Below are 11,640 nucleotides of genomic sequence, written 5' to 3'. Positions count from 1 at the left end.
TCATAATACTTCTCATCAAATTTGTAAAAACATAAAATGCAATTTTCCACAAGAATTAAGACAAACAAGCAAATTAAATAACTTTTAAAGCAATAAGAGAAGAATGTAAAAAAATTTTTTCACAAATATTCAAACGTAATAATAAAATAATTTATAAAAACTTTCGTATTTTTGATAATGCTTTGAGTTGTAATAGGTACATACATCTTTAATATGATATCCGCGAAATATGTTACGTAATGCTTGACCTTCACCCCGGAGTCAAAAAAGGAAAAAAAAGTGATTGAAAATTATGAAATCCTTATCAGAAGGCGGACACGAGAGCAGGTTCCAGTCGAGCGAACGGCCCGTACTTAATCATCGTGCGTTCATTTCATTGGCGAGCCGGTTGCAGCGATGCCGACACGTGAGGCTCATTTGCATCTCGTTATATCGCGCTGATTAATAATCGGCCGTTAGCGAGATGCGACTTGGTCGATCGAAGAAGTGTTGCTATCTGACTAGTAGATAGATGTATACCTATATATATGTCACACACTGAGAGCACGCATGTGGTCCAGCTGATAGAACTTGTGCCTTATCGCGGAGGGCGATTGTGTCCGCGACCGAGTCGAGTCAATATCGAATTCAAAGGATTATCGCGCGAGATGCGCCGAGGTCGAGATACAATGAAATATGAGAACGAGATACGAAGAACGAGGTGACAAAGTTTAAGAATCGCAGCGCGAACAGGATGCGTTATGGTAGTATTAACGGAAATTATTTAAAGAAAATATTAAGTGTGTCAATTCTCTACTACTTTGATGTTATTTTTTCAGAAAAAAAAAGAAAAAAAAAAATTCGGCATTGCTTGAATATATAGCAACTACATTAATTAATTTTAGATTTATTATGTTTATAATAATATGTGCGGAAAAGGACAGTTTTATTCAAGTATCTAATTTAGTTGAATACAAGTTCTGAAAATAATTATTTAATTAGATAAAAAATAATTATCAAAGACACTGAAGCTGATTACTAAAACATCAATATTTTTTACAGCATTGTTCGAGTTTCTCACATAATTAGTTTGATGATTCAAAAAAATTATTTTTAGCAAAATCATTCTTTCCGGGCATCTGTCATTGGCAAAAATTACTAAAGCACTGTAGAAAACTCCAAAAATGGAGTAAAAACGAGTACTGCATGAGTATTGCAATCTTTTTTTCCCATTTGAAGATGTTGAAGAATACGTAATAAACTTTATCTATCTATTTATCTATGCCTTATTCTTTATATCTTATCCTTGTAGCTGATAATTTCAGACCTACGTTTGTGTGCGTATGTATGTGTTACTCGATGGAATCTTCGCTCGACTAACAACTATGCCGGCTCGTTAGGATGTCGCTTTGTCGGATCGTTTATGCGTGCAAACTTGCGCAGATTCCGCACCGATGCTCGCGCGCTAGATAGCGAACCGATCAAAACGATCATCGATGATTTATGTAGTATTTCGAGTAAAATAACGCAACAATGTAATAAAATTTATATGTTTCTTAATCGCAAACGCAATCGGAAATATTTCACGCGAAAGATACATCCGGAATGAATGCTGCGCATATATCATAGAGAAATTAAAAGATAAAGAGACATTACAATAGAATCACAACAATAATTTCACTATAATGGGAAATGTTGATGTTTCGAAATTGCGATACTTATTTAGTTACAGATTAAGCGAAGTTTGATCCATTGGAACGAGATATTTCTATAATCTTAATGAAATTGAATGAAAATTGATCTGCTCCGAAATATTGAGTTTCTCTCTGCTCCACATTTTTCTCCGTTCCAAATAAAAATGTAATGATGCGCGCGTGTTCCAGATGATCGAATATTGTTTTAAGGATCTGATTAAAGTATCTCGCCGTGGGCAGGAGATATAATTTATCACAGAGGCGTGATCCTCGGATTACACGGTAGGTACCGAGCGCGCTCTTTTCTCTCTCATGTTCTGCGAAGGGAGGGCGTTCTTTAATCGGAGCGAGAGAACTGAGCTGGGTCCCCATTATTTTCTCGGTCAACCTAACAAAGTCGATATAACGACAGAAAAAAAGAATTAGTAATCCCCAATTAGAGGTTCGCAATCTTAAACAACTTTATGTACTTTGATTACTCTAGTTCAATCTGTGTAGCATTTTCCTTTACTTCTTTATGTGTTTATTTATAAATAAAATTTACATTTATCGCAGTTTATCGTAAATTTGTGTAAAAATTTGTGTAAAAAATTTATATGCGTATCAAACGACGCGCGACGGTACGACAGCAAATCTATCGTTAACACAATATACTACAATCAGACCATTCTTTAATAGCGGAAATATGATAGGGAGATTTCAGCGAACATCGTCAACGCAATCGCTTATATAGTGTAAATGATAACTATTACGTTTTAGGATTTTGAATAAATTATAAAAAGAATATATGCTGATCTTTTGGAACACGAAGAGCGTTTTTCTTTCTTCTTTGAATTAATTTTCTTAATAAATTCCGTACAGAACAATTAACAAATTTTAATTTTTTTTTTTTAGAAAAATCTCGTTTCTTCTTTATTTTTATTTTGAATTCATTTTCTACCGGTATCCATATCCCAGCTATAAATTATGTAATATTTAAATTATGTAATCTCTTCGTTTAGCTCCGGCTATAAATTAGATAAAGGAATTACTACTACTACATGTCAACGTAAACAATGTAATATTGCACATACGTTTCTCTGATTGTCTTATCAGTACAGCATTAATTCCAGCTTGAAGAATGATTAACCGTATCGAATGTGCATTCGTAGAAAATGATAGTTCCATCTTTATAAAAAGTTTAATTATTTTATCGTAATCGTTCCTATTCGCTCCTCGTATCTCATGTTATCAATAAAACACTATTGAATATATCCCAGGAGAATTATATCTCTTGTCATTCTGGTAATTCTGACCAAAGAACGTCAGACCATGATAGATCTAATACGGAATCATTATGAAATTACGACATCTTGAATAAGACAGTCCCAGATATCGAATTAGGAGCGGAATACTAAAGCATACAGTAATAATCGAATTAAAGACAAGATACGATCGCCGGTTACCGCATTACTCGCAATTACTATTCAGTGTCGTCAAATTACCGTTTCTACCACGGCAAAATGGTGTTAAACGTTGCTATTTTAATAACAATTAAAATCTCGCGATAAGACATTTGTTCGGCTTGTCCGTGGCGATAATGAAGTTAGAACAATTGTTCAGAATTAATGTGTTGCGTTTCGGATAAAGCAGAGATTGAATCTCTCCGCGCGCGGAGAGATCAAAGATCATAACGTGTGAGAGAAAACATGAAGATTATCATCGCAGAACTTGGCGAAACGGATCTCGACTGGTCTGACTTCTCTCCGCGAAGCTCGCAGGGTCGAGAAGTCTCGACCGTCTCTCTTGGATGAAGTCCAAGAAGACACGCATACCTAACGAACATAACATCGATAGTAGAGGGGGAGGTCTCTCGATGGAGATTCACCGTGACTGAAAGAGTGTTTCTCCTTATCCTCCCAACCGCGCTCCTCTCTCTCTCTCTCTCTCTCTCTCTCTCTCTCTCTCTCTCTCTCTCTCTCTCTCTCTCTCGCTCATTCGGTTTTCTTCCTCGTCGTTGCTACTGCGTTTTAAACTCACCGGATCTCGCAGCCTACTGGATCATCAGCGGGGCATGTCGACGGCGGGAGTCAGGTCGGTCGGCCGAGTCCCTGCTGAGCCGTGGCGTATCGATCGATCTGCCCCGCGAGAGCGTCAACGAGAGCGAGGCCGAGAGCAAGCAAGCAAGCGAGCGGACGATCCTCGGGATCTCGGCGCCGCGACGCGGCGCGCCGCACCGCACCGCACCGCGCCGAGCCGCGATCGCGATCGCGATCTCGCTCGAGGACACGCCGCGTGTCGTCGAGGATGACGATGACGACGACGACGACGACGACGTGAACGCACACCGCTAACTAGTTAGCGTACGGAGAACGTGCGGAAGTTGCCGACAACGAAAGGTATCGTCGTCGTCGTCGTCGTCGTCGTCGTCGTCGTCGTCGTCGTCGTCGTCGTGTCGAGTCTCGTCGTGTCCCTCTTTGTTTTTTTTCTCTCTCTTTCTCTTTCTCGCTCACGACGTTCGGCCGTTCTCCAGAACGACGTCAATGGTCCCGTGCGCGCGATCGATATCTCCTCCCCCACACCGCGATATAGCACCCCCGCGGGCGGCTTGCACGACGGAGAGACGGGAAAGAGAGGCGAAGATCGTGAGACGGCGCGATCGTTGCCGATCAAAACAAAACTTGCCGCTGCTGCTGCTGCTACTGCTGTTGCTGTTGTCGTTACTACTCCTCCTTCTCGTTCTCCTTGCCGGATGCTGATACTCGCACACTAATTCGCGTCGTCGCTGACCGATACCACGCCGAACCGAACCAACGAACGAACGGAGGAATCAACGAGAACCAACAGGCAGGCACACTCACGACTATCTCTTCTCTTTCTCTCCTCCTTGTTGCGTCTCTCTTTCTTTCTTTCTCGCGGAGGTTCTTTTTTTCCTCTCTTTGGCACACTCCAACCGGACTACTCTCTTCCTCTCTCGCGTTCGCAAGCACAAATTGCGCGCGCGTTGTGTGTGTGTGTGTGTGTGTGTGTGTGTGTGTGTGTGTGTGTGTGCGCGTGTGTCGCGTGTGACGCTCCTGCTTTCTCGTCGCTCGCGGTCCGTCGGCGACGATTCGATCTTGTACACCGTCGCTAGTCGACGATTTGCGTCGCGGTGCGTATCGAATGAGAAAAATCAACCGCAAACGTTTGTCAATTTTATCAAAATCCGAGTCCTTCGTTCTTGCCTCTTCCTCCTTTTCGTTCGTTTTTTCTCTCTCTCTCTCTCTCCCTCCGCTTCCTTCACCTTCGCCGTGAATCACTCGCACGATAATATTTATAGGGACTTATCTCGATTGATAACGTGGTGAATATATTCTTAGGTCGTGTGTGCGTCGATACGTCGTTACGCGCGCTCACTCCGTTCGTGTGTCGCGCGCGCAGTTGAGAGATAGGTTAGCTTTTATCCGCGACGTGATCGCGGGGACTAGATGCGTTGACTAGAGATGCACGGCGAAACGAGCGTCTTTCTTAAAATATACTTTACACGCGTGACAAGCACGACGGTGATGGCGAAGACGGCGCTCCGACAGCGTAACACGCGCGGACGGCACTGCTTCTCCTTTACGCTACCAGAGCGTATTCAAATTTAGACACGCGTCGTCTCTCTGCGACTCCGACGGCGACGGGTGCTGCCCTGGCGCACACAGTCGCGCGTATGTACGACGTATTGCACGACTAGCACGATGATGACGACGGCGGCGGCGGCGGCGGCGACGGTAGCCGCTTGTAGTGAGCTTGCCGTGAGGACGGTTAAAAAACCGGGGCGGTCGCGCGCGCTTCGACCAGTTCGCCCCGAGTTCGCGGTCGAGCCTGAAATAAAGATTTGAGGAAGTCGCGCGGAGAACCAAGCGAGAGAGAGTGTGCGTATATGCGTGAGAGCGAGACGGACGGAGAAGAAGCGCGCGCGCGCGCGAGCGAGAGGTAGAGATGGAGCGAGCGGAGGGAGCGAGAGAGAAGGTATGAGTGAGCAAGAGGGGGAAACGAGTCGTCGCGGCTGGTAATCGTGTACCAGTCGGTCCACCTCGCCTCTGAAGTTTGCCACGGTAAGCCGAGATACGTCGCCGTGGCGCGATCCCCTATTGGTCGATAACGCCGCGGACGTCAGCCGGCAGCCAGCCAATCGCGCCATCCAGTGCTCGCGCGCGCCATCTCGCGCCGCTTATTGCCAGCTCATCCCGCCTGGCTCGTCCCGCGTCCTCCTTCGCACTCGCACTCGCACGCCGCGCCGTCGAATGTTCTTGCGACTGGCTGGTGCAACAAGACGCGTGCGCGACGTGGATCGTTTCGCTCGCGTCAACAAGAGTGGAGCACCGCGCGCGAGACTTGCCGCTGATCACAACGGCGTAGACCAAAAAACCGCGCGCTTTTGTTTTTCGTCTCTCTATCACCTTTCCTTTATCGATTATGACGATAATCTTGGCTACACCGATTTATCGATTGTCCTTTCTCGACGATGTGATTGAGCTTACTCAAAATTCCGAGATACGCGTTAAGTAGAAAAAGTATTCAAGTTATGAAGAAAGAAATGCGTACCGACATGTACCTTCAATGTTGATCGCCTCTTCTTCTATTTAATGACTGTTTCTTCTACTGTAGATTAATTTTAATCTCGGTTCAACTTAATTTTCATCTTTTTCTACTTTTAAGAATTAGAAAAAAAAATAAAGAGTAAATTGAAATGAATCGAGATTAAAGTTAATTTATATTGATGTAAACAGACAAACTTCTTTATAAATCGTGAACAAATTTTCTATTACAATAGACAACACAAATGTGATACAAAGAGTCTGTCTCTAGATTTTGATTGAAATCAAAGATTTGCTGATGTAAAATGCAATAAATTAAAAATAAAAACATAATTAGATAGATACCATTAAATTTATGTACTCCTAGCTTTAACTTTCTATTTAATCCTAATCGATATTCGCTATTCAATGGACCCGAACTTTCTTCAATACATTTACTTCAATAACGTTATAAAAAATATACAACAAATGTTTTTCACAACCTTAATTTTAAGTTACAAACATCTTTCTAAACGTGCGAATATTAGTCAAGGAAACGTAGCAGGAATACCGATTAGGATTAATAATAGTGGAATCGAGAGTTTCAAATAAAGCTTGAAAATGATAAAAAGCATAAATGCAGTTCATAGAGATTTGGGAAAGATTTGCACACTAATGATTTCTCAAATCTTCGCTCGAGAATTACTATCAGGAAATCAAATCGATATGTAGCAAGCAATCCGCGATGCCTAATGATAATCGTTTGGCATATAATTTGCAATCTTGCGACGCACATGTCAAAACATAATTAATTTCTTTCACGACGTAGTATTTTCCTTCGGGCGTGAGGCAAAGTGTGAGAGAATCTGTGTACCGCGATATACCTTGGGGAGAAAAAAAAAGAAAAAAAAATAAAAAAAAATAGTTGTGGCACATCGTGAAAAAGAGGTGATTATGAAACAAAGTTAACAGCGAGATTACGAATCGTTACGTAGTCGTACGCGGTTAGGATAGGAAGTGCACGCAAGAGAGAAAGAGAAATGAATAGAAAAACACGGGGTATGCCGTTTAACGGCGCCCTGGCGTCATCAGTCGATGCGCGATTCGCGCGATTCGACCGGCGAAAGGCCGCGTGTTTACGCAAACGTAGCGCATCCTTACACTTTATTAATATTTCGCCCGCCAGAAATAACGCGGCGGCGCGGCGGTACGGTTCAAGAATCGACCTGCGTTTTATACGGAGCTGGCGCGTTACAAAGTATGTATGCACGCCTTGGAGTCGACGAAAATAACAATTGTGTTATAGACCGGTCGTACGTGAACGCACGGCGACTGCCCGAGTCATGCACCGCGGTATGCAAGTATCGCAAGTGCACGATTCTATTTAAGGCATTATCCGCGCTTCCGCTCGATTTCCGCGTAACATTGCACGAGAGAGGTGCGTACCTCCCCCCCCCCTCCCTCTCACTTGTCTTTCTTTGTTTCGCGACACAAACAGCATTCGACCGAATTCTCAAGAGATCAGATTCAACGAAGGTTATTTATCATAATCCGAATGTTTTCCGCTGAACAATTCGATTTGTTTTCAAACAACATCTTATGTTCACATGCACATTATAGTGTGTAAGATATTCATGAAAATAGATAAACGAAAAATTAAATTGTTTACTTAACTTTTTTTTTTAACTGCCATGTCATCTATATTTGAGCGACATGTAAAATTCGCGCAGGTCCCGTCACTCATTTGTCAATAATAATTTTGTTTATCCAATCAATATTTTAAGATTTAAAAAATAATGTAAATTATAGTATTTAGGATTAAGAAAACAATGTAAGTTATATTAAGGCATTAAAAAACAATAAAGTATTAAAGTAATATCACTAGATTTATTAAACTCAATGCTGAAATTAATTAACTTAATAGTCAAAAAATATTAAACGAAGTTGTAATTCGCGAATTGATTAAATTGACAAGAATCTGATATTGAAGAAGTTCGACAAAAACAATCTCTTCGAAATATTTTCCTATAGTAGAAAATACCGTAATTGCAATAAGTAACAGTCTGTAGATTACAGAGATTAAATATAGTAAAGCTGGAGTCTAAAAGACGAACAAACGTGTTTACAGTATCACAGCTTACGAAAAATCATAAAAGAATAGATAAAAGGTTTGTTTTCTGTGGCTAAATTAATATATACTTTTGGAACTTGAAGCGAGATAGATATATGTTTGTCAAAAGCGAGGAAGAGAGAGTTCTAGTCTAGAGCAGGAGTAAAAAACAGATTTGACATATTTGCATGACAATGATCATTCAATAAGAGAAGAGAGAGAAAAAAAGATGATCTCATTCAGAGTCATTTGTGGACGGAGTTTTTTTCGAAATCACGCGATCGATGTTTAAAATCGATGTCCCGATTTTCACCGGATGCATCCGAAATTGACGTCGATTTGCTAAGACGATATCGAGTGTCGCGATAACACGTCAGTCGGAATTGCCGACATTCGCGGTTCATCTGTCCAGAGTAGACGACATTAGAACGACGTTTGAAATTCTGTCCTGACAAATACATCAAATCCTGAAAATACCCGTATGTGCATTTCCGCATTTCCGCAGCCAATTTTACGACACGTTATTAAAAATTTCGAAATTGTCCTCGCGGACAACTGGAGATACACAAGTCAAAACCTCATTTTTTTTTTCACAAAATGAAATATAAAACCAGGATGAAATCAATATAAAATATGAAAATAATAGAATACAGACATAGTAAAATGTTACACTGCCAATTTAACAGAACACGCGGATTTCTCCGTAACTACAATATAAATCCGACCTTCTCGTGGAAAACCAGAATATCAATAAAATAACATAATAAATTTTGTCGAATGTAAATTAAACTGCTGTATAAAAGTTATTCTATATTTGGCTATATTTATACGATACCGGTATCGTATAAAAAGGATTATTTATAAGATTTTCAGAGATCATGACACGCGGTCGTGCCGCGAGAATTATTCGAGTCCAATCGTAGACTGACATTCATTCGGGAGAGCCTGGTTTAGGCTCTGACAACTCGTGCACAACTGTTGCACTAGTCTGGATCGTACAATAAGACGAAGAGATCTACAAAGCGGGGAAATATTCGTGTCAGATATTCGTCGACGTAAAAAGCTCGCGCGGGAACCGTGCGGTGCCTGTCGATATTTAACGAATTATCCGCCGGTACGGGAGTAAATATAAATCTACTCCAGGTCGGATCGTAATGTATTATGCATGAGCTGCAATGTAGCTGTACCTCTACAGAAGTTGGACAACCTAACCCGTCGAGAAAGAGAGATAGCGCAAGCGAGTGCTCAATATGTCCTGGCCTATCGATTTCGCGCCGAGCGAGCGCGAGAAGACACGAGAAACGGAAGACGGATAAGTAATTAATAAGCTTAAAATGGTCCGCGGTCAATGATGATCGTTGATTCGCACTCGGAGATATGTTTGAATACGCAACGGTATTGCGTATAGTAGGAACGGAATCGGTGGATTGATTACACAAGTAGACTCGAAAGTACTTAAGCTTTTCTAAAATAATCGCTCACGTAATCACTCTACTACAAAATTTCTATAATTTATCTACCGAAAATTAACGTCGGATTCGATTACTTAAATCAATATTTTAAAAAAAGCGAAGTAGTACTTCCATCTATATTCATATATATTATTGTCGCTTATCTAGATAATATCTATTATCTTAAAATTATTTAATCGAGATTAAAATACGGTGAGGAAATTCGAAGATAATCATTTATCTGCCTATTATTTTTGTGTATTTTTCTTTTTCTCTCAAATGTTGATATAAAAATATCTTCGTAACTACGCGAAGTATGAATTGCAATAATTCCTGTTTCTTTTTTTTTTTTTTAATAATTATATACGAGATAATTATATTTGCACATTTACATGCATCTCTCAAAACTAATCAAAATATCTGATTCTTTTAAAAATCGAGTAATTCCCAATGCGTGGAAAACTTTTATATCTAAAATTCTGACATTTGTTTTCCATATGTAAAAGTTTTAATGCAAAAAATTCACAACGCATAACAAACATCGGTGAGGATTCATATACACCGTTCGTACAGATGCGCCATATAAAATATCGAAAAACGTCAGACCATCGGTGTTCGGGAGAGCAGGGATATTTAATTAAGCGGCATAAGCTATGCATAGCCGTCGTGCGAGATGAAGCGACGGATCGACTACTGCTGCACGTTCATCATGGTGACGCTTTCGTGGAAGAAAATATACCTATTCATTCAGTAAGAAATGACAAATTAACAGCGAAGAACGAATAATAGACGTGTAACTCGGTTATAAGGCGCGTTCGAAAGGAGCCACGTGAAAAGAAACGTCGCTTTTGCTCTACTCCTGTCGACTAATATAGATTGCGATCGACACTCTTTCTTGGATTTTACAAAGTCAACGTTGCATTTTAACATAATATTACTATTTTGCTATATTCATTCCGCCGAGATCGTAATGGAAAATGTGGAAGATAGAAATAAAGTGTCATCGTTTGTATATCTTACATATGAATCGGAAATTTGTAAAATGTAAAACAAATGCTTAAAACCGTTTACTTCGATCAAGACCGATTTAATGCTGCAACAGTCGCTCTTGATGTGCATCAAGAGTAGCGTGATAAAAGTATAAATTACGAAAATAAACCACAAACCTTGCACAAAAAGATTTATCCATACGATCTGAATTTCCCATGCATTTGATGCATTAAATATAACCCGTTTCTATTTGCGACCGCCGTCTTGTTTGAACAAAAAAAAAAAAAGAAAAAAAAACGCTTTTCCGTCGATAATATTATTAACTACTCAGCACAAAGAGTTTTTAATGCACGGTAAATTTATTATAAGATATTAATTTATTATTTATACTAATTTTTGTAAACTTGTTCAATGTTAGAATCACAAAGTACTTGTTGCTAATAAACGCCTCTCATTTCATCCTTTCTTTTTTTTTATTTCTCTCTTTCAAATGTAACGTGAATCTTTTTTTTTCGGTGTTGAAATCGTCACGTAAAAAAGGCCGGGAATGCGAGCGAGAAAGAAATTCCCGGGAATACAGAAAGAGAACACCCAGAAAAGGGAAAGGTGAAAGAAAAAGGGGACGAGAGATGGGAAAAGAGAAAGCGTAGAAAACAGGTAGAGATGATGGGCGCGAATACCTTTTAGCACTGTAAAAGGGACGCCGGGCCCTCGTGATCTCCTTTTGCTCGACGGTGCGAAGGAAAAACAATGAACGTAACAAATACCTTCCGACCGACGGGATCGATAACAATATCGGGGCGATATGTTATAGTCGCATCCTTCTCTCGCTATTTCCTTCTTCACCTCCCTATACCTCGAGAGTTCCTCTCTCTCCCTCTCCCCCCCCCCCC

The 11,640-nt window shown here is 40.6% G+C and overlaps 1 protein-coding gene across 6 annotated transcripts in view; it reads right to left on the bottom strand.

Annotated features, from left to right (window-relative positions):
* Positions 1 to 11,640, bottom strand: part of LOC108692775 (myocyte-specific enhancer factor 2) — a 69,397-nt gene that overhangs the window by 17,093 nt on the left and 40,664 nt on the right. For 2 of the 6 annotated variants that reach the window (XM_018201205.1, XM_018201204.1), the window contains exon 1: positions 3,693 to 3,891. The exons of 2 other annotated variants lie outside the window; for them this stretch is intronic. The gene's annotated coding sequence lies outside the window, so the exon portion shown is untranslated. Of the gene's footprint in view, positions 1 to 3,692; positions 3,906 to 11,640 lie in introns of those variants that run through there. 2 more of the 6 variants (XM_018201206.1, XM_018201201.1) reach the window with 2 other exon arrangements.

Source organism: Atta colombica, unplaced genomic scaffold, assembly GCF_001594045.1.
Source record: "Atta colombica isolate Treedump-2 unplaced genomic scaffold, Acol1.0 scaffold82, whole genome shotgun sequence".
NCBI classification, from domain to species: Eukaryota; Metazoa; Arthropoda; class Insecta; order Hymenoptera; family Formicidae; genus Atta; species Atta colombica.
This window is presented reverse-complemented; position numbering and strand designations above follow the sequence as displayed.